The sequence below is a fragment of the Desmodus rotundus genome, chromosome 11, assembly GCF_022682495.2.
Source record: "Desmodus rotundus isolate HL8 chromosome 11, HLdesRot8A.1, whole genome shotgun sequence".
Classification (NCBI taxonomy): domain Eukaryota; kingdom Metazoa; phylum Chordata; class Mammalia; order Chiroptera; family Phyllostomidae; genus Desmodus; species Desmodus rotundus.
In genome coordinates, this window is record NC_071397.1 from 61987071 (window position 1) to 62009987 (window position 22917).

The 22917-nt window shown below is 41.4% G+C and overlaps 1 pseudogene; it reads left to right on the plus strand.

Annotated features, from left to right (window-relative positions):
- Positions 1-22917, plus strand: part of LOC128779513 (uncharacterized) — a 40970-nt pseudogene that overhangs the window by 12347 nt on the left and 5706 nt on the right.

Below are 22917 nucleotides of genomic sequence, written 5' to 3' on the forward strand. Positions count from 1 at the left end.
CCCACACTAAGAATGATTAGTGTGTAGAAGCTTTCTTTGGTTTTTAGAAAAGGCTTGTGAACACCACAAGAAAAGGAGTTTCCATAATGCCTTTGAGAGTTCTGTACCCCAGGCCCTTCCTGATGGAGTCCAGTCTGGAATAAATACCTTTGTATTTCGGGGGACATTCACTCTCAGCCTTCCATTCTACCATACCCCCCATCATTCCTGCATAGGTGAAATTTGGGCAGACTATTAAAGAGAAGGAGTCAGAAATGGGACTGAGGGGAGGGGACCGCCTGCCTACATTTGGTGATGGGGTACAAGGAAGTGGGGAATGGGTCTGTAAAGAAAGGTGTGGAAGATAAATATATTTGATGAAGTGACAGTGAATGTGCTGTGGTTAGAGCTTATGATTGTTAGGTGTGATGTTATTCATTATATAACCCCGTTTTATCTGGGGAGAGCAGGGAAAGGGGAGACAGTATGTTCTTTCCCTTGCCCTCCCTAAGTCTGTCTGTGAGTTTAATGATCGCTCTGCATTGCATTGATGCTGCAGCTGCCTGTACCAGGCCTGTACCCCGAGGTTCAGCCCTGTCTGTCTTCTGCTGGTGCCCAGGGTCTTTTCAAAGCTTGGAGTGGGTGGTGCCTCACCTCTCTTTGCTGGGCCTGGGGACTGCCTCTGTAGAGAGTAGGACCAATAATATGGCATTGGTTTGGTGAAGATAGGATAAAGTATATAAAACAAAATGGAGTCACTCATGTCAACCAAGATGGCTGCCAGTCAGTCATGACACTTTGGTTCAAGAGGGAAACTACCTAAGTCACACTAGACACATATGGCAAGGAGACACACCTTAGATATATGCACACATGACCAGAATAGCTGTGTCTGCAGAGCAGGACCACCCACAGATGGGCTCCTGGGGAAATTCCATCCTTGTCATCAGGGATGCCAAGACACCTATCCTAAGAGATCCAGAAGGCTGGAGTACACCACTTTCAAGATATAACTAAGGCAGGCTTCACACCACTTCTAGACAGCTGAGCTCACTCCACACACCAGAGAGCTCCTTCACATCATACTGATCTCCCTTGGCATTAGCTGCCAGAGGCTCGGCTCTGCTGGACTGAGGACTTCATCTGCTCTGCTGCCCACCTGGATCCAGAGATCCTTCCTTGCAAGATGCTGACAAATTCCTTGACTACTGTGCTATCTTGCAGACTGAGACTTGCAGACTGAGACTCTGCAGACCCAGACTTACAGACTGAGACTCTGGGACTTGAGTTCTTTATTACCCATTGATTGCTGTGTGTGTATGTATTATACTTCTCTTAGAGTGTTAGAATGTGAGTAGGATATTAATGTATGTTGATGTTCTACTTTGAGTGAACCTGTGTTTACTAAAAGCTGAGTGAATAGCATAGTTACCTCTTGTGACTCTTGTCTATTCCTTGGTGCTGGGTTGCTCAGTATGCAGCCAGCCAAGCAGGTGCCCAGCTGACTTGTGGGAAAGGCTATATTGTGAACATACGCTCATGACAGCCTCCACTGTTCCCTGAGTATCAATCTTATTTGCAGCTTCTTGACTGCTACTTTGAAGCCTACCAGCACGTGTTGGACCCTGAGGAGAGGTTTGCCTTAGCACAAGCGATCACTGATACTTGCATAGGTGCCCAAGGTTTGATCTCAGCCACCCTTACTTCAGTAAGGCCTACCAAGATGAATGCATCTGCCTGAGGCTTCACCTGCAGCTAGTGAGGAGCATCCTCAATGAGCAGGTGAGTACAGTTGGCTTTTAAAATGGTACGTGTGTGAAGAGGATGGAAAACGTGACCAGAACTGAAAACCATGTTTTCTTTTCATTGTGGGTCCAGAATCTGGGTTTTCTAGGGCAGCATGTACTTGCATTGTTGAATTCCAAGCATAACCACAGTCTTAAAAGGAAGTTTCCAACCCTAACTACATATAATGGTCCACAACAAATGGGTTATAGAGTTTATTGGTAATGAAGGAAGGACTAACCATAACCCTTTATAAGACATTGATGTATACAATTATGTTTGTTATTTTTTTAATGTTGTGACTATTTTTAGGACACTAAAGGGAACAAACACGGTGTCTGTCCTCTGGGGGAAAGCTAGTAGCAGGAAGTAACAGGTGATAAAGATTGTTCCCGTACATTTATCTCCCTTAGGCCTAGGTGGAATTGTTTCCTTGTAGTCCATTATTTGACAAAAAGAAATTTTCTTGTGCTTCTTAAGACTGAGTGAAGTTGGCTGCCTTTGCTTTTCTTGGCTGACCCTTGGCTTGGACTGAGAAACCAGCATGTTCCTATATGAGAGGATCCTCAAAGTTATGTCTGGCTGAAAATGGGTCAAACAATGAAGAGATGCAAAGGGCTGATGTTTTTCTCATGCCAAGGCTGATAACTCACATCCATGGGAAAGTTTAACTCTTCTAATTTTAACCTTTATGCTACATTTCTAAATAGAACATCAATGGGAGTATGTCCAGAGGCTTTGGCAAGAAGGCCATCCAGAGGATAGAAATAATTTTGGACTCCCCCTAACATAATTTGCAAACAACTTAATTCCATCAACAATAGCTGGTAAGCTAGTGTTGTCTTTAGATATTTGGCATTTAATCTTCTAGATAAGTTAAGGGTATGACGTTAAGTTCAAACACTATTCTACAAAGCATGTCTCAAGTATTTTGGAAGATGAGAAAAGTAGAAATAAAAGCCACAGAAGAGGGATTCCCTTGCACCCTCAATATTATTTGCTTTGTAAGTGATAAGCAATAGAAGGTCGAATTTAAACTCATGCCACTGGGTGCCAAATCTTCACTTCCTTGGGAGGACCTAAAAAAAGCAGTGGCTTTTGAAATGCTATTAGAGGATTTTATCAGAGCTTCCACATAGCCAAGCGTATGAAACTTGGATGTGCTTAAAGGTTTCTCAAAAAGAAATTTCTTTTTTCTGGCAAATGCCACCAAAAAGGTTTCTGCTGATCCCCCACCCCTTGAAGGAATACATTCAATTTCCTGAGACCACTCAGAGGGGATACATTTTTTATCACCCCCTTGATATGTAATATGACCTCTCCCCCCTTTCCCTTACAGCATTTGAGGGGAGAGAAGGAACCGAGAAGTGGGTGACCAGCCCTGGGTTGTCTGCGTGGCTCAAGATTTCAGTTTCTCTATTGCCTTCAAATGGGTGGAAAATTTGTCCAGTGCCTTTCAACATCCAACAAGTGTTTGCTGAGCACTTACATGTACTAGGCAGTACGTTAGGCGTGTGCTGTTCACATACATGTGAACGACAGAAGCATGACCCTATGCTCCTGTGAAGTATACAGTGTTCAGCAGGACAGACAGACTTTCAGTGGGAAACTGCCTCAGTGGTTATGGTGTCATCCTGGGGACCGAGAGGGTGCCATGAGACTTCACAGCTGTCTCTTGAGAAAGAGCCCTTGGAGCCCCAGGCACAAGACTGCATTTCCTCCGCAGACATTTCTCGGGACTGATTTCTTCACCAGTCCTGAGAAATGTCTGCAGTGGAAATGCAGTCTTATTACCAGCCCTTCAGGTAATAAGCTTGAGACACCAGCTGTGTATGTACAACTTGCTGTGGCAAGAATCTACTGTTTAGAAAATGAGTTTTTTTGGCAGAATATGCTAGGCCTATATGGATACTAAGTCCTGTCAGCAGATCAAAAGCAAATGTTATTTGCTTGATAAGATTCCTTGCAGGCCCGAGGATTCCTTGTATTTTTTTAAGAACTAGGACTAGGGAATCCCATTTGCATAGGTTTAAGAAGTAGTTCTATTCTTTAGTTCCATGCGGGTGTAGAAAGGACCTTGGCTTGTGCTGTGTCCTCCATTTGCAAAGAAATACCCATGCAAAGTGGTCATTTCTGCCTCACTCACATACAAAATATGACATCCTTATGGCAAACGTGAGTGATTCTGTGTCACCCCCTTGATATGTGGCATGGGCTCTCCCCCTTTCCCTTACAGCTTGGTACACAGGATTTAAAGATTGTTTTTGCCCATTAACATTTTGGGGGGAGGGGGTAAAGACTCAGGTGAAAATAGAAACTAACCATGGAAATTGTTTGTTTAATATTTAGTCACTTTTAAGTTACTCCGTTTCCAAATATTTGACTAAATATTGATTACCAGCATGTTGACAGGTTTGCTACATATAATTAAAGAATCTTACTCTTCTTGTACTTTTAGAATAAACTCCTACATCTTCCAATTTTAAACGGGTTTCACATAAAAGCAAAGAGCATGTTGAATAATCTGATGCAGTCCCTGCACGGCCTCTGAGGCCTCTTCAAGTTCCTAGTTTTTAAAAATAATGTCCTGGTTTAAAGGAGCTGTCTTATTGGTCTTTAACATTTTTAAATTCAAATATCTTTGGAAACAGATTAAATTCTTCATTGTGTAAAATTGTCACTAGTTGCTCCTCTTTTTAAGCCCAGCTTTGAAAAACATTTATCTGCTGGAGTTCCACCCTTCCCTGGGCCTGGACTTGCTCATCCTGGGAGCACCTCTTCCAGGAGGCCCGCCACACCTACAGGCCCACGTCATCCAGTGGCCTCACCTCACTGGAGAGACGCGTGCTGCAGCTGCTGCTGGACGTGCAGCTGGCCCCAGCCAAGCCCGAGTCCTGGGGCAGCGCACAGATCCAGGAAGATGTAGGTTCACAGAAGGGGGGAGGTGGGTCCTTGGCAAGAGAATGTTTCCTCCCAGATGTTCCTACTTAGCTTTGTTTTTCTGTTTGGCTCTATTCCTCCCCTATTTGGCCAGAGACAGATCATAGTCTTAGGCCTTGCCAACATTTTTATGTGATTTTTTTCCACTTTTGTTCAAAGTTTCTGGTTTATCTGGATGCTGCAACAATGAAAGTTAAAAGGGAGATGTACATAGGTATGTGGGAAGTATTTTCTGGTTTATTATTCATATTTTAACAATATACATTTATAAATAAAAGTTACATATTTTCTTTCCACTAAGACTCTTTCTAAAACTCACTCATTTTGTCCTGAGCTGAGGTTGGTAGAGAAGAGAGAGGACTGAATGTGGGGTTGGGGGCTCAAGTTCGGCACTACCATTGACTTATGTGTGACCCTGAGCTGGTCCGTCAGCCTCTCTGAGCCTCACTTTCCTATTTCGTAACGCCATGTTTGTGTATTTGAAGGGGAGTGGTGGCGGGTGAGATTGATGATCTCTAAAGGCCCTTCCAGCTCAAACAATCCATTGTTCAAACTGTGGCCTGATGATGCGCATGGTGTTCGCAATTGGATTTTAATTCTTTTATTTTTCAGTGAAGGCTACACTGTAGAGCCTGGGTGTCCAGTGTGACCTTACTCTGCGTGGGTACTTGCTGTATATAAAGGAATTTTCAAGGGCTCAGCTGCTAAAAATATGTTTCACGTGTCTGGCTCGGCCTCCTATCCCCTCCTGCCCAAACATTTTGTTTTCAATTGATTTTAAGTTGGTCAAAATAATATAATACAGAATATTAGCAAGGGAGGAAAGCAAAAAAATTATCCTAAATATGACCACTCTTATGCATTCACGATCACTTTTCTGAATTCAAGTATTCTTCATTTGCATGTTTGACATAGTTACAATCATACACTTCATGCAATGCCGTCTCTTGTTTTCCTCGGTTAACATTACACTGTATTTTTCTATATTACTAACTGGTCTTTATGCTTGCTTTCATAACTGCATCATTCTCTTAAGTGACGATCATAACTTCTCTAACCATTTCCCTGTCGATGGGCATTCAAGTACATTTCTAATATTTCATTAATATTAAAAATGCTTTAAGGTACATCTCCGTGCTTATAGATTTTTCCATATTTTGAATCAATTCCTTTTGATAAGTTCTTGGAAGTGAAACTGCTGAAACAAAATTTAAGTCTTGGGATAACATGTTGGCGGATGGCTTGTCGAGAGTTGTGCCAGTTGGGGCGGTGAACACACAATAGAATGTACAGATGACGTGTTATAGAAACCTATATAACTTTATTATCAGTGTCACCCCAATAAATTCAATACCAATTTTTAAAAAGGACTTGCAAAGTTGTAAGGCCACCAGTTATGTTTAAGAGTGCCAGTCCTGTTACACAGGACAGTTTTAGGGGTCAGCATAGAATGTCTGTGCCAATATTACACGCATATATAGAAAAGGTGGAGTTGTGTTGTAAATTCATATTCTCTTGCAATTTGTTGAGATTAGATATTCTTTTAAATGTCTTATTACGAGCTGTATTATTATTGTGAATTTTCTGTTCTTTCCCTTTGTTTATTTCTTAGAATCTTGATGTTATTCTTACCCACTCACATGAACTCTTCTTAAATAAAATCTCTAATCCTTTCATCATCATATTTTCTGCAAATACTTCTCCCAAATTCTTTTTGTAATTGTTAACAGAAACTTATTTTTATGTAGTAAAATCTGTTGATCTTATCCTTTGTGATTTCTTCTATATTCCTAAATCCAGAAAGTAAATAATCCCCTAGATGTTTCATATTTCTTATTTTATTCTAATTTCTTAAAATTTTCATTTCATTTAAAAAGTATTTAACCCCTTCACTATTCTACCTGGAGTGTGTGTGTGTGTGTGTGTGTGTGTGTGTTGTGAGGTGGGGCTCAAAATTGAATTTTCCCCAAAATAACCAGTCATATATCCTTACAATTTACCAAGGATTCTTTTCACTTCGTATTACAGTACTAAATATTTAAAATGTATTTTAAATTATTTTATAAATCATAGTAAATATCTGAGATACCTATCTAGGCTCTCATTGATACCCCACAGTTTTAATAATTATTATTTTTGAAATGTGGTCAAATTTGGATCTAGAATTGATAAATATGTAAATTAAACTTTTGTATTAGGCCAGGAAAGGGGGCACGTATTACCCTCAGAAGACATGTAGGAATTAGTTTAATAAATTTCTTTGGAGAGTATAAGGGGACTAGATGGTAATGGAAAAAATACATTAAAGATTAAATTAATAAAAATAAATTTCTTCATCACTTCAGAAGACTTCAAGAGCATAGAAACTGCATCCTCGCGTAGACCAGGGTTTTTGTAGACAAACAGATAGATGAGGGAGTTTGTGCAGGCTTAGGGAGCCACACCCAGAAAGGCAGAGCAGGAGTCCCCAGCTGGGTCCTTGCTGTAGGACCCTTGCTATAGAAACCCCTATATTAGAGGGCAGCAAAGATGTCAGAGCAGAGGAGCTGACTATGACAGGGGGCACTGAAGAAGGGTGTGGCTGTTTCACGAGTGGCTCAGGGCTGGCTCTGTAAAGCAGTTTAGTGTCCTGTAGATCCACTGCACCGGGAATTAGGAAACCTAAACCTACTCTTGTGTTGCTGTGTGACACTTAGGGAGTTTCAGCATTGCTTCAGACCCCTCCCTGGGCAAAGGGAACCAATGGTATCTGCAATGCCCACTTTATGGGGAACTTGTGAAAGTAAATGAGTTAATGTACACAAAAATTCAAAAACTTTGAATTCTTGAAAATGCAATTAGAGGGGCTTATAAGAAATTATTATTATTAGCAGCCACTAAAATAGTTGACAAATATCAGGGACTTCTATTTCTGTTTAGGTTATCTTTGTTGTTTTTATTCTTTATTTTCACTTAAAACATTTACAGTAATGATAGCAACAAATACTATGTACCAGGCATTTTTGCAGCTATTAACTCACTTAACTCTCTTAACAGCCTTACTAGGTAATTATTATCTACGAGGGCTTATTATCTGCTGTTTTTATCCTCCCTTTACAGATGAGACTAAGAGACAGTGAAGTTGAATAACTTGCCCCAAATCTCACAGATTGTGAGAGTCAGGATTTGAGCCCAGAAAATCTGGATCCAGAGTCTGTGCCCCTAACAGTAGTTTTCTTAATATGTGATATTTCTTTTTTATACATATTTTAAAAAGTACTTTGTTTTCTTCCAGCTGTTTTCAGCTAATGCGATGGGAGGCCCCTTTCTGGTGGGGGAGATAGGCCTGCTTCCACTCTGGTCTGCAGCAGCCGAAAGACAGAACCAGGGCCAAGATTCTCACGTGCTGCTCCTGGAGATGTTTTCCAAACTTCTGGAACTTGTGACCCTCCACCACCGGCTGATAGAGATGAGTCTGGTGAGTGTACACTTAACTCGGTCAGCAAGAGACTGCACGTCCAGATGGGGATAACGGACAGCTGGTCTGCCTGCCTACAAGCCTTGCCTCCTCTGTGCCCCCAGAACAGCTGGAGTAAACTTTCTAAATCACGGAAATGATCCCCTGGCCCCCTTGCTTGTTCCTTCTCTCACCCAGGCCTTCCCATGTGCCTCTCTGACCACTTAGCTAGGCTAGATCCTAGCACTGGCCTTTCTCTCTGTTTAGCACATTGCCTTGTAACAAGAGGCTTAATATTGGTTTATGGTTTTCCTCTCATGGAAGCTCCCTGAATGCAAAAGCCCTGTGCATGTTGTTTTCCACGGTATCCTGTCACCTGGGGTCAGGTGGGACCTACACCAGGCCCTCGATGAAGATTGATTGGATTTTTCCCTTGAATGTAATGAAGTTGAAGAGCAGCAGAGCAGAAGCAGCAGTGGGCCTAGACAAAGGCGAGGCTGAGGCAGCGCCAGCATTCAGGCCTGCAGAGGTGTGGGAGGTTCAGCAGGTAGGGGGAGGGGAAGAGTAATGAGTGAGGCTTTAGGTATGAGTGTGAGGTGATAGTAAGACATCCAAGCAGACATGTTCCATAAGCAGGGAAAATAAGACTAGAGGGTTTGTCGCCAACGTGTATGAGTTTTAGTGCGTTCTGATCCCCATGACAGGCCCCGTAGCACAAAGGGTCCATTTTTGAGGGCCTGTTGTGGCCTGGGTCTGTACTGGGACTTTATGTGCATTAGTTCTTTTAATTCTCAGAATATCCTTATGAGGCATCTGGCAAACATTTCACCAGTGAGGAAGTAGGGGCTCAGAAAAGTCAAGTGATTTGCCTAAGATTACAAAGCTAGAAAATATAGTCAAAAAATATACAAATTTAAACCATGAGTCAAGGTGTTAACCTCTATGATACTCCCTCCCCATAATTTCTGATCCTTGATCTTCAGGAGCTCACAATGTAATAGCAACCCCAATACAGTTCGATACGATGTTTTAGCCTGTGAACAGTATGCTACAGGAGCACAGAAATGCAGTATTTATTTCCTTCTCTTTAAGTGGATCAGGGAAAGCTTCATAGAAGAGGGACTGCTAGGGGCTGAATTGTGTCTCCTTCAAAATTGAAATGTTTAAGTCCTAATCCCCAGTACCATAGCCTGTGAGGTTGTTTGGAGATAACGTCTTTATGGAAGTAATCAAGTAAAACAAAGCTATTGAGGTGGGCCCTAGTCCAATATGACTGATGTGTCCTTATAAGAAGAGGAGATTTGCACACAGACACACAGAGAGGGAAGACAATGTGAAGACCCAGGAGAAGATAGCCAACTATAAGCCAAGGAGAGAGGCCTGGAACAGACCCTCCCTCACCGCCCTCAGGAGGAACCAACCCTGCTGACACCTTGATCTCAGACTTCCGGCCTCCAGGACTATAAGCCCGGTTTCTGTTGTGAAAGCCACCCAGTTTATGGTACTTTGTTACAGCAGCCTAGCAAGCTGATATATACCGTAGGTGCTATTTGAACTCAGCCTTAAAGCACCAATTTCTCAAGAGGGAGAAATGTGTTAGAATGGGGGTGAAAGAGGAGGAGGAGGTATCCTAGATACATAAGACTGAAGTGCCAGAGGGACACCCGAACAGGGCCTCGCTGCAAGCTGCAGAAACTTGGGAGTAGAGCTCAGAGTTGAGGCAGGACAGGGGTGGGGGTCACAGATTCTCACACTAGAGGGGATTGTTCCTGCATGGGGTTGGAAGGCGGACACCCCCAGGAAAGGATGGAGAGGACTGGGTTTGGAACCTTGGGAACACCAGGGTTTGAAAATAAAGAGAAGGAAAAGCCAGTGAAGACTGAGAGAGCGTGGTCAGGAGGCAGGAGCGTGGACAGCCTGGATCCAGGAGAACAAAGATGTTCCCTAAGGCGGGGACAGAGGCCAGCCGTGAAGCATTCCGAGAGAAGATGGTGAACCTTGTACCGAGGGCAATGTTGGTGGCCTGATGAGGGCTCTGAGACAGAAGCCAGCCTGCAGGAAATGAGAGCTGAGAAAGTACCCAAGCACATCTCCTCCTACTTTCTTACTATTTTCAGCTGTCAGAGCAGAGGGCAGACACCAGGCCTTTGTGACTCATGCACTTCCGACCCTACTTGGCTTACCTTGTTTTGTCTTGTGCTTTTGTGCTTATTCTGATGTTTTGGTTTTCTTACCACTTACTTTCCTTTTAGGGGAAATAATAGCAAATGTTGTTGGCTCTTTTTTCCCCCCTTTCAGTCTCTATAAGGAAATGGTGTGGGAGGTGGGTTTTGAAGAGTTCCATTAATATCTGAGGCCAGTTCACTTTGAATTTACATCACAAAAGGACAAGGTGGTTCACCCACCTCCTATCTTTACCACCTCTCTGCTGGAGGAGAGTGATCGTGTTGACAGGTGAGCCTTAAGAGTGTCAAAGTAAAAATAATGTAATGGTAGAATGAATGACCAGTGAAAGATCATTTCTACCCCCAGTGGACACACAAATGCAATTGTGTTTCTAAATTCATTCCCTTATCTTCTACCTGCCATAATGCTACTTCTTTTTTCTTTTCTTTCTTTCTTTTGGAATAAGAGGGAAAAATAAGATCTCAGTCATGGGGAATAATTGGATTTAAAAGCATCAAGTAACTGAGAAATGGAAGAATCAGATCAGAGAGTGCAAATGAGAGGGAATCACGGGCTCAGGCAACTCCCCACATCGACTGTGTGCTCCTGAGTAGAAAGGGGATGCAGGTTGGTCTCATAGGGCAAGAGCCATAGGTCAGAATCCAGGTCCCTTCTCTCACTTTCCCTGGGATCAGGGAGAAGTCAGTCGAGTGTTTTGAGCACTGTTTCCTCGAAATTCTAACACAATGTACAAATCTAACACGTATGGCAAAGTCTCGGTCAGGTTCTTTTGTTGGTCTGTAACAAAAGCTGACTCAAACCACTGAAACCTCTTTTTCATGCCCTACGAGTTCAGCCCATTGGCAGAAAGAAAGCACTCTTACCAGGAACAGATCATGAATCTACCCAATCAGGGGAAGGAATCTTTTTCTCCTCACAGAGTCAGCTGTTGATATGGGCTTGGAAGAAACTTACTCTCCTTCTTCTTCCCTTCCCTTGTAGTCTGCCTTCCCCTAAGGGCATCCCAGGTCTATACTTGCAGATTTCTGGCCCTGGCCCCACTTACCCCAGGGAAGGCAAAGAGGACTCCAAGGAGGGATAGTCACCTTTGTTTTGCTGATGTGGATCACTGCTCAAAATATAATTTGGATATGTTAATATGTTAAAGGACTCACCTTCTCCAGAGAGAGCATGGGTTAGAATGGAGGGGTGAGGGTAATACATCCAGTATCGCAGAGTTTCTCAATCTCGGCACTATTGCAGTTGGGGGCTGGGTGACTCTTTCTTGTAGGGGCTTTATATTCAGGGGCTGTTTAGCATCACCCCTGACCACTACCTACCAGGTGCTAGTAGGACCCCTTCCCATTTGTAACAATCAAAAATGTCTCCAGACATTGTCCAATGTCCCCTGAAGGCAAACTGTTCCCCGCTCTATCCTGTGACACTAGCTAAACCAAAAAGGGAATTTGCTGTGAGGATACAGAGATACCTCACAGAAGCTGACGGCGGGAGGTGCAGTCGGGCTTCAGTCAAGGCTGAGTCTCCAACCTAGAGCCCAGCTACTCTCTCTGTCTCTGCAATGGCCTCCTTCTGGAGCTGGTATTTTTCACTGCTGTAAAATAGGACATATTTTTTGTTCAGTTGGAATCAACAAAGTAGCAAAAATTGCCCAAGTGCTCTGTGGCCTGGCCAGGCAGTGAGTGGTCCTCCCAGAGATGACCCAGAGGTCCTGCAAGAAGATCTTGAGAGCCTTCTGAATTACTAGAGGAAGGTTTATGCATCCAAGGAATTTGTGTCTTAAGTTTGCATTTATTTTGTGTATGTTAATTTCTTAAAGTTGCCACTTTGGAGTTCCACTGTAACAAAAACATATATCAAACATACATATAGTGACTTACATTTTAAAAAGCACATTCATGCATATTGTTCATATTTGTCATAACCATATATAAGTGATATCCCATTTACAGATGAAGAAACCAAAATTCATAGATATTAAATTACTCAACAGAGTCTCATAGTTATGGACAAAGGACAATGTCCCAAGGCGGACATGTGGTTACAAAGAGCATTTAGATGATGGTTGAGGCAATGGGAGAGAGTTAGAACTGGATGGCTTTTAATGAGTGGACAGAGGAGTCTGAGTCAGTGAGGGGCCTGAGTCTACATGAGGTTGCAGAGAGGAAGAGACTTTCCTGTATCTACCCTTCTAGGTTCTTTCAGCTGGTCTAATAGTCAAATAGAAATGAGACAGGTAAGCTAGACAAAATGACCAAATTACATACATACATATGGGAACCCCACATACATGGGAGGTTCAACGAGGGGGAAGGAAAAATGGCCCTGGCTAGTGTGGCTCAGTTAGTTGGAACATCATCCCGCAAACCCAAAAGTAGCAAGTTCGATTCCTGATCATGGCACATGCCTAAATCATGGGTTCCATCCCCTGTCTGGGTGTATACAGGAGGCAACTTATTGATATTTCTCCCTCGCTTCAATGTTTCTCTCTCACAGTGATGTTTCTCTCCCCTTTTCTCCCTCCCTTCCTCTCTGTCTAAGCATGTCCTCAGGTGAGGATTAAAAAAAAGGAAAAATGAGGTAATAACTCTCTGAGCTAAGGAATTGGGTAAGGCACCTGGGGCTTCAGAGAGGAGGAAGATCATTTGCAGTACAGTAAGTGCAGATGTACAGCGATTAGAAGTTTGTCCTGCCCTACATGTAGGTCATAAAAAGTTTTTCTGGTGATAACTCCTTTTATGGACAAGGCCCTTAATTTAAATTCTTTCAGGGAGAGGTAAAAGTTTCTCATAAGCCCACAGGCTCTCAATTGCCTTCAGCACAAAACAACCCACATGCCGAAGTGTGGAGGACTCTTCTGACCTCCTCTGAGGTCAAAAAGGCAAGAGGAAAAACAGGAGAAAACAGTGGAATGGCAATCAAGAGAAAGGAATTTCAAACGCTCCAGGGTAGCTGTTCACCACAGCCCAACCACAGGGACATCAAGTCCAATAGGATCGAAAAGACCCCAGAGCCCTTCAGTCTTTGGGTGGAAATATCAAGTCCTGCAAAGCCTGCATAGTCCTGCATAGCTGTTACTACTGACGTCCTAGAGCTGATCGCAGGCCACTCTGTCCCATCAGGATGGGCAGCTCTTGACTAATGGCACGGCACGCTGAAACCATGTCATGTCGCTTCTTACAGATGTTCTCCCCCTACTCGTCTTGGCCATCTCTGAGGTGGATGATAACCAAGTTGGCAAATTCAGTTTTTATGCAAAGGAAGCCATCCTTAAGGTAAAGTATTTTAATTCTTTTTTTAAACTAAATTGTATTTAAAAATACACTTTACTGATGTATTTCTTTAAAAATCATGATGTTTAATTTATATATGATTGGCTCTCACATATAAGAAAAGCTCCCGTCTTCATAAGTATTGATAATGACCTTGCCTTGTTTGATGTGCACATTGGCCTGGTTTGAACTATAGAGACTGTAACATCTGTTGAAATAACTTCTGTTAGACGTTAGAAAGAAGCACTTGTAGTGAACCATCTTTGTATCAAGCTTTTAAAATGTACACTTGTTATTGAAGCTTTTATCTGACCTTTTGAAACCTGGTGCTGTTTTTTCCCTGCCACTCAGATTTCTTTGCTTCCATGTGTGTATGTGTGGGTTTGTAGTGTGTGTGTGTGTGTGTGTGTGTTTAAACATAAATCTAATCTTGGCAGTTTTACAAGAGCCTGCCCCTGAGCATATGTTTGCTAGTTCATCAGAGCTTGCTCATCCTTTTCTGACATTTGGGGAAACTTGATGGTGTCCAGCTACGGAGCAAATCGAGCTTGGGGGCTGCTTTTATGGATGAAATGCTGCTTAGGGAGAGAGAGGTTCAGTCTTGTGACTGAGGAACAAGGATCTCAGCTCATCCTGTGGTTTGATTTATGCATATACATGCTGAGTAAGTGGTGACCTCAACCCTCAACTTTACTTTTTTCTTTATGAGAGAAATTCCTAATACCTTTCATATTTTCTTGTTGTAGCTCTTGTTCCACTCAGGAGTGGAAAATATTCAAGTGACCCTTGCATGTCAAGCTGCTCAGAAAAATGCTTTGATGGTGGCTGTCCAGCATGCCTTCTTCTACCACACTCCCTGAGGGGGCTGCCCTGCTGATGTCAAGGTCAGCCTGTAAGGTCAAGGAGCCTGGGCAGACTATACTTCCAGCAGCTGCCCCTTTGTTCCCTACTATCCTTCCTACCTCTGCCTCTCCCCCATCCCTTCTCCTCCCCCTTTCCCTCCTTCACGTTCTCTCTGTTTTCCTTCTTTTCATCTTCTTCCCCTCCCCCTTCCCTTTCTTCCTTCTTTCCTAAAGTGATTCAACATAGGACCAAATCTTTACTGGACCTTTTAATTTTTAGTAATTTGCTAACAATTTTTTCTTTTTACGTAAATCTAGCTAGAATAAAAAAACCTTTTCCTCCACCCCTGACCTTTGTAGATAAATGATTCCATTGTTTTATGTTTTATACTTCCTGTATTTCTTTTTGCAAAAGTAAGCAAATACATTTGTCCCTTCTTTTATCCACAAAAGTTAACATATGACATATATTTCATCTTTTTCTGGATTTATGTGATTGTTATTGAGGTATGATTTACATTACATAAAATTTACTCCTTTTCAGTGTTTAATTCAGAAGATCATGCAACCATCACCACTATCTAATTCCAGAACATTTCGTCACCCTCAAAAGAATGTGCTCATTAGCAGTGACTCCTATTCCTCTCTTCCCCGGCCCATAGCAACCAGAAATCTGCTTTGTGTCTCTACAGACTTGCCTATTCTGGACATTTTATATAAATAGAATCATAACACATGTCCTTTTATGTCTGTTTTTTTTTTTTACTTAGCGTTATGTTTTCAAGTTTTATCCATGTTTTAGCATGTATCAGTACTTCATTTCCTTTTACTGATGAGTAATATCGTATGGATATACTACATATTGTTTATCCATTCATCAGTTGACAGACATTGGCTTGATTTTACTTTTTGGCTGTTATGAGTAATGCTGCTATGAACATTCATGTACTGGTTTTTGTAAAGATGTATGTTTTGAGTTTTGCTAACACTTGTTATTGTCTCTCTCTTTTATTTTAGCCTTCCTAGTGGGAGTAACATGATATCTCATTGTGGTTTTGATTTGCATTTCTATAATTACTAATGTTGAGCATCTTTTCATGTGCTTACTGGCCATTTGTATGTCTTTTTTAGAGAAATACCTATTCAAATCCTTTGCGCTTTTATAAATGTAGATTTTTTGTCTTTTTATTATTGACTTGTAAGAGTTCTTCATATGTTCTGAATACAAGAGTATGATTTGCAAATATTTTCTCCCATTCTGCAAGCCATCTTCTCACTTTTTTGCTGATGTCCTCTGAAACCGAAGTTTTTCATTTTGACGAGTCCAATTTACAAATTCTTTCTTTCATCATTTGTTCTTTTGGTATCATATTTACATAATATTGCCTAATCCAAAGTCACAAAGACTTACCCCTGTGTTTTCTTCTAAGATTTTTGTAGTGTTAGCTCTTTCCTTTAGGTCTAAAACCTATTTATGGTTGATTTTGGTATGTAGAGTAAAGTAGGGGTGCAACTTCATTCTTTCGTGTGCGGATCCAGCTGTCCCAGCACCACTTGTTGAAAAGATTCATCCTTCCGTACTGAATTCTCCTGGCACCCTCGTCAAAAATCAATTCACTATAAAACATAAGAGTGTATTTCTGGACTCAAAATGTTATTTCATTGATCTATGTCTACTTCTATACTACTACCACTATGCTTTGATTACTGTAGAGTAGTGTTAAGTTTTGAAATTAAGAAGTGTGTGTCCTTCAACTTTCTTCTTTTTTAAGATTGCTTTAGCTATATTGGGTCCCTTGCATTTTCATATGAATTTTACAATCAGCTTGTCAATTTCTGTTTTTTAAAAAAGCCATTTAGGATTTTGAGAAGGATTACATTGGCTAGTTTGGGTAGGTTAATTTGGGTACTATTGCCATCTGACAATATTAAATCTTCTGATCCATGAACATGAGATGACCTCATTTATTTAGATCTTCTTTAATTTCTTTTAACAGTATTTCATAGTTTTCAAGGTCTAAGCCTTGCACTTCTTTTGTTAAATGAATTCAAAAGTATTTTATTCTTTTTGATATTATTATAAATGAAATTATTTTCTTAACTTCATTTTCAGAGTATTTGTTACAGGTCTCTAGAAATACAGTTGAATTTTGTATATCCAGCAATTTTACTAAGCTCATTTATTAGTTCTAATATTTTATTTGTGTTTATATGTGTATATTCCTTGAGATTTTCTATATACAAGATCATGTCATCTGCAAATAGAGATAATTTTACTAATTACTTTCCTAACTGGATTTTTTTCCCCTTGCCTAATTGTCCTAGCTAGATCTTCTAGTACAATGTTGAGTAGAAATGGGGATATCATTGTCTTTTCTTTTTTTTTTAGCCTTGCCCAAGGGCATGCTTATTGATTTTAGGGAGAGGGGAAGGGGGGCAGAGAGAGAGGTAGGAGAGAGGGAGAGAGAGAGAGAGAGAGAAACAATGTGAGAGAGAAATATCAGTCTGTTGCTTCTCGCACATGCCCTGACTGGGGACTGAACCTGCAACCTAGGCATGTACCCTGACTGGGAATCAAACCTGTGACCTTTCACTTTACAGGACACTCCAACAACTGAGCCATACAGGCCAGGGTTATTGTCTTATTCTTAATGTTAGGGGGAAAGCCTCCAATTTTTACACCATTAAGTATGATGTTAGGTATGGATTTTTCATAAATGTATTTTACCAGGTTGAGGACATTTCCTTCAATTCCTAATATTTTTTAATGATTTTATCATAATGTTTGGATTTTATCCATAGGTACAGTGTGGGGCAAAAGTAGGTTTACAGTTGTAAGTATGTGAGTTTATTCTTGTATTATTATTATTTACTAATTATTGTATTATTTTCCATACGAACAACTGTTTTGTACTCTGTTTTCTCACTTAGCAATATATTCTAGAAATCACTCTAAATCAGTTCACAGGTATTTTCCCCCATTTCTCTTGTGTGTGTGCACTGGTGAATGCAACTTAAGTATAAAAATTAAATATTTTATACTTAAACATTCTTTAAGCCTTATGGATTCTATATAGCTTACCACATTTATCCCTTATCATATTTATCTACCTCTACTTATCTTTCTAATCTTCACATTAACAGGAGAGTACAAATGTGTAAGTTAGGCAAGAATATTTCATCTGAAACCAAGGGCAAATCTCCACTTCTGCCAAATATTAATTCCTATAGGAATCAGATACTGAAGTAGAAGACAGGGATAGAGTGAATTATTTTTAAAAATTCAACCACCAAAATGTTAATGCAGTACCTGCTATAATACTGAGTTACAATTCATGCTCCTGAGGAACCTACAGACCAGTGTGGGGAAGGAAGACAGGTCAGCAAGTAGTTCAAATACAAGGCATAGAAGAGGTCCAACAGACTACAGAAGGAATTTAAAGAAAAAAGGGGACACATCTGGGAATCAGGAAGACTAGCCCAGAGAGGGGGCATTTGGGAAAACCGGAAGAATGAGCTTTTTGACAGGCAGGGGCAGCCAGGTGACCATTCTGAGAAAGATCCTTCAGATGCTCAGGCATGGAAGTGAGGACAGATGGGAGCTAGGAAAAAAAGAGCCCCGCTTGACCACCACTTACGGCTTTCATGCGAAGTTGACATATACATTCCTTTACTTAATTAAGTTAATCTTATGAGAATACTAATAATTAAACAGCTATAATTGGGGTTGTTCTGGTTGCAGTGGAGGTTGAGAGGCTTATGAGTCACTCCCTGAGATCCATCCAGGGAGCAGACATTGAGAGTCACTAGATAGGAGCACAGGGCAGGCGAGAGGAGGCATTAAGGGGAAAAGCCTGAAAATACCTGCTACATTAGGGTAAAAAATATATGTGTGTGTGTATGTGTGTATGTATATGTCTGTGTGTGTGTGTGAATATGTATGTGTGTGTGTTTATATGCTTTCCTACAAGTGTGGGACAGGAAGAGGGCTAATGATATAATAAGAAATAAATGATGAACACAGTGAAAGGGAAGAAGAGGAAGGGAAGGAAGTGAAGAAAAAGAGAAGAGACAGAGACAGAGAATAAAATTGTGTGCACTGATACCAAAGCCAAAAGAAGGAAGTGTGTCAAGAAGTGAGTCATGACATCAAACTATATCGCAAGGCCACTGTAATCAAAACAGCCTGGCACTGGCACAAGAACAGACACGTAGATCGATGGGACAGAATACAGAGCCCAGAAATAAACCCATGTGTCTACGGTCAATTAATATTCAACAAAGGGGGCAGGAGCACAAAATGGAATAAAAATAGCCTCTTCAACAAATGGTATTGGAAGATCTGGACAGCTATATGCAAAAAGAAATGAAACTCGACCACCAATCTACACCATACACAAAAGTAAACTCAAGATGGATAAAAGACTTAAATATAGGTCGTGACACCGTTAAAGTTCCAGAGGAGAACATAATCATGATAATCTCAGATATTCCATGCAGCAATATTTTCACTGATATGTCTCCTAGAACAAGGAACATAAAGGAAAGAATAAACAAATGGGACCTCATCAAAATAAAAAGTTTCTGCATGGCTAAAGAAAAATCAGCAAAATGAAAAGGGAACCAACCATATGGGAAAATATATTTGCCAATGACACCTTGGACAAGGGTTTGATCTCCAAAATACATAAAGAACTCATATGACTCCACTCCAGGAAGACAAACAATCCAATTAAAAACTGGGCAGAGGACCTGAACAGACACTTTTCCAAAAAGGACATACAGAGGGCCCAGAGACATATGAAAGGATGCTCAGTGTCACTAGCCATCAGAGAGATGCAAATTAAAACCACAATGAGATACCACTTCACACTGGTCAGAATGGCCATCATAAATAAAGCAACAAACAACAAGTGTTGGAAAGGTTGTGGAGAAAAGGGAACCCTAGTACACTGTTGGTAGGAATGCAGACTGGTGCAGCCACTGTGGAAAGCAGTATGGAATTTCCTCAGAAAACTAAAAATGGAACTGCCTTTTGACCCAGAAATTCCACTGCTGGGATTATACCCTAAGAATCCTGAAACACCAATCCAAAAGAACCTATGCACCCCAAGTTCATAGCAGCACAATTTACGATAGCCAAGTGCTGGGAGCAACGTGAGTGCCATCAGTAAATGAGTGGATCAAAAAACTATGGTACATTTACACATTGAAATACTACAGAGCAGAAAGAAAAAAGGGAGCTTCTACCCTTTGTGATAGCATGAATGGAACTGGAGAGCATTATGCTAAGTGAAACAAGCCAGGAGGTGAAAGACAAATACCATATGATCTCACCTATAAATGCAACCTAATCAACAAAACAACCAAGCAGACAAAATATAACCAGAGACATTGAAATAAAAAACAAACTGACAGTAACCAGAGGGGAGGGGGGAGGGGGATAACATGGGAAAGAAGGGGAAGGGTCATCAAGGAACATGTATAAAGGACCTAGGATCGAGGGTGGGAGGTGGGGGAGGGTGGGGCAGGACAAAGTGGTGATGGGAAAATGGAGACAGCTGTGCTTGAACAACAAAAAAAAAGAAGAAGTGAGTCATTTCAGAAGATGTACAGATGACAAGAAAGCATATAAAAAGGTGTTCAACACCATTAGTCACTGGAAAATGCAAATTAAAACCCTAGAAAAATGACTGCACAACCATTTTAATGGTTAAAATTTAAACAACTGTATTGGCAAGGGTGTGAAGAATCTGGAACTCTCATATACTGCTGAGGGGAATGCAAAATGGTCAATCATATTGGAAAATAGTTTGGGCACTTCCTTAAAAAGTTAAACATACACTTTACCAGATGATCCAGCCATTCCACTCCTAGGTATTTACCCAAGAGAAAGCACATATCCATATAAAGACTTATACAAATGTTCACAGCGGCTTTATTTAAAACAGCCAATAACTGGAAAGAACACAAATATCCATCACCAGATGAATGTATAAGCAAATTGTGGGGTATTCATACAATGTAGTACTACTCAGCAATACAAGATATGAGCTATTGATATACACAACAATATGGATGAAGCCAGACAAAACAAAAGTACATACTTTACGACTCCCTTTACATAAAGCTCCAGGAAATGCACTGTGATCTATAGTTGCAGAAAGCAGAGCAATGGTTACGTGAGTAAGGGGGCTGGGTGAGAGGGATGGCTAGGGTTCTTTTGTTTTGCTTTGTTTTTTGCAGTGATTATTTCAGTTTGTATACATCTACTAGAATTTACCTAATTGTACACTTTAAATATGTGCTGTTAATTGAATGTTAAATGTACCTCAATAAAGCTTTTATTTTTTAAAAGAAGAAAAAAGAATAAGAAGGTGGAAGTTGATAGAGTTAACTCTAGAGGAAAGAACCAGAAGAGCAGAGATTAAAATGAGGCCATTTGACATTCCCCAAGTTCATTGCTGACTCTGACAGAGCAGGTCTAATGAAGGTGAGAGCCAGACTGCCAGAGTTTAGGAGCGAGAAGGTGGTAGGAGTGCAGGAGCAGTGCATATCTACTGCTCCTGTAACCGTCTGCTCCGGTTGCCGTAATGAAATACCATAGACTAAGTAGCGTAAACAACAGAAATGTATTTTCTCGTAGTTCTGAAGGCTAGAACCCCAAGATCAAAGTGCCTGCATGGCCAGTTTCTGGTGAGAGCTCTCTTCCTTTCTCGCATGTGTATATCAACACTCTCACTGTGGCCTCACAGGCAGAGAGAGAGAACTCTGTGTCTTTCTCTCCTTGTAAGGGTACCAGCCCTATCAGATTAGGACTCCACCATTATGACCTTATCTAACACTAATTACCCTCCAAAGGCCCTGTCTCCAAATACCATTGTATTGGGGGTCAGGGCTTCAACATAAGCAATTAGGGGGAGACACACACATTTAGTCCACAATATCTCTTTAAGAAGTTTGGTCAGAATTGAGGAGGAAGCTTGAGGAGAAGGGAAAGTTAAGAATCAAACAGGTGTATCTGTGGAAGGGGCTGGAAAAGAGGAGGCAATCAGGGATAGGAATGAAAGATGGGTTATGACTGGGATGTTGAAAGCAGGTGAGGGAGTCAGAGAGTTAGAAGTTCAATTCAGCTTCTGGTCCAGCAAGGCAGTGAGCTAATGGGTGGATGGATATACATGGGCTCATGGAACCCTCTCAACAGCCCCATGAGATGGGGGGCATCTTCCCCTTTTCCTAGATGAAAAAACAGGTTCTGAAAGGTTAAGGAAAAGAACGAAGATCACCAGCTGAGTGTCAACACTGGGACCTGATTGCAGAGCTTGTGCTCTCTCAGTCTGGGCTCACGCTCGGCGTTTCTAAGGCCTCTCAAGTGTTCTGAACTGGTGTATTCTACAGTGTCCGGGAGACTGGAATAACGCGGGGTCTTCAGAAAAAGTCAGGATGGAAATGTTACACTTTTACCAAGGATTTTTTTTCCTTTTGCCTCACTCTCCTTTAGCAACTCAGATAAGAACTCCTTGTTTCTTTCTTTGAGAAAGAGTGGTCTTTTCTTGAAAATTTAGTATTTCCTCTTAGTATTTTAGAAAAACATAAAAGAGTCCCATCCATCATACTCTACAGTTCCATAACCAATAGGAATATTGGGAAATATGGATTTCCCTTTTTTCTTCTCCATCTTCCTTTTCCTCTCCCCCACCCTCCCTCCACCTCTCCCTCCTTCATCATTGCATCGGGTGGCAGCCTAAATAGCCCACCTTCACCTGCTTAGGCTTCACCAGAATGGGCCCCCTGAAACTGTTCCTCAGATGGTGCAGCATGGAGTCCATCAGCAGTGTCCCTTGCGAGGCCACGCTATTCGAGCACTCCAACTAGCCACCTTGTGGAATAGAGAATTTTTTTCAGAGCACTTTGGACAATGGTCCTCTATCCTGGAAAGAGTTACACTGAGTATCTTACCCTTCATTGTACAAAATGGTAGCTCTCCTCCCTTCTCTCCCTTACTCTCCTCCCCTCCTCCTTCTCTCCATTCCCACCCCTCCCCCTGCACCCAGTCATTCACATGTGTCTGTGGTCATTGGTGGTGGTGAGATGATTTTATAGCCATTACCTCAGGACTTATAAGTCCAACAAATTTAATTCACTTTGATATGAAAAATTTTAGGAAAAAAGTTCAAACCTGCGAAGTCAGGGTCCAACCAGAAGAAGTTCCAGAATTGTAAATGGCACAGAGAGAATGCTGTCAGCCCCGACTCCAAAAGTTCCAGACACCTTTATTCTTCCCTCGGTGAGATCTCAGTCTGCCAGAAGGTACTGTACTGGGAACATAGGGGGATTAAATAAAAGTGTCAATTTTTAAGTCAATGAAGGATGCCTGAACTCCCAGAGTGACCAGCATGGGTTGCATTTTGAACCCTGTGTGAACAGGGTGAAGGCTCATCTCCTTCCAGAATGCTCCAGTCTACGAAGGAGTTAACAG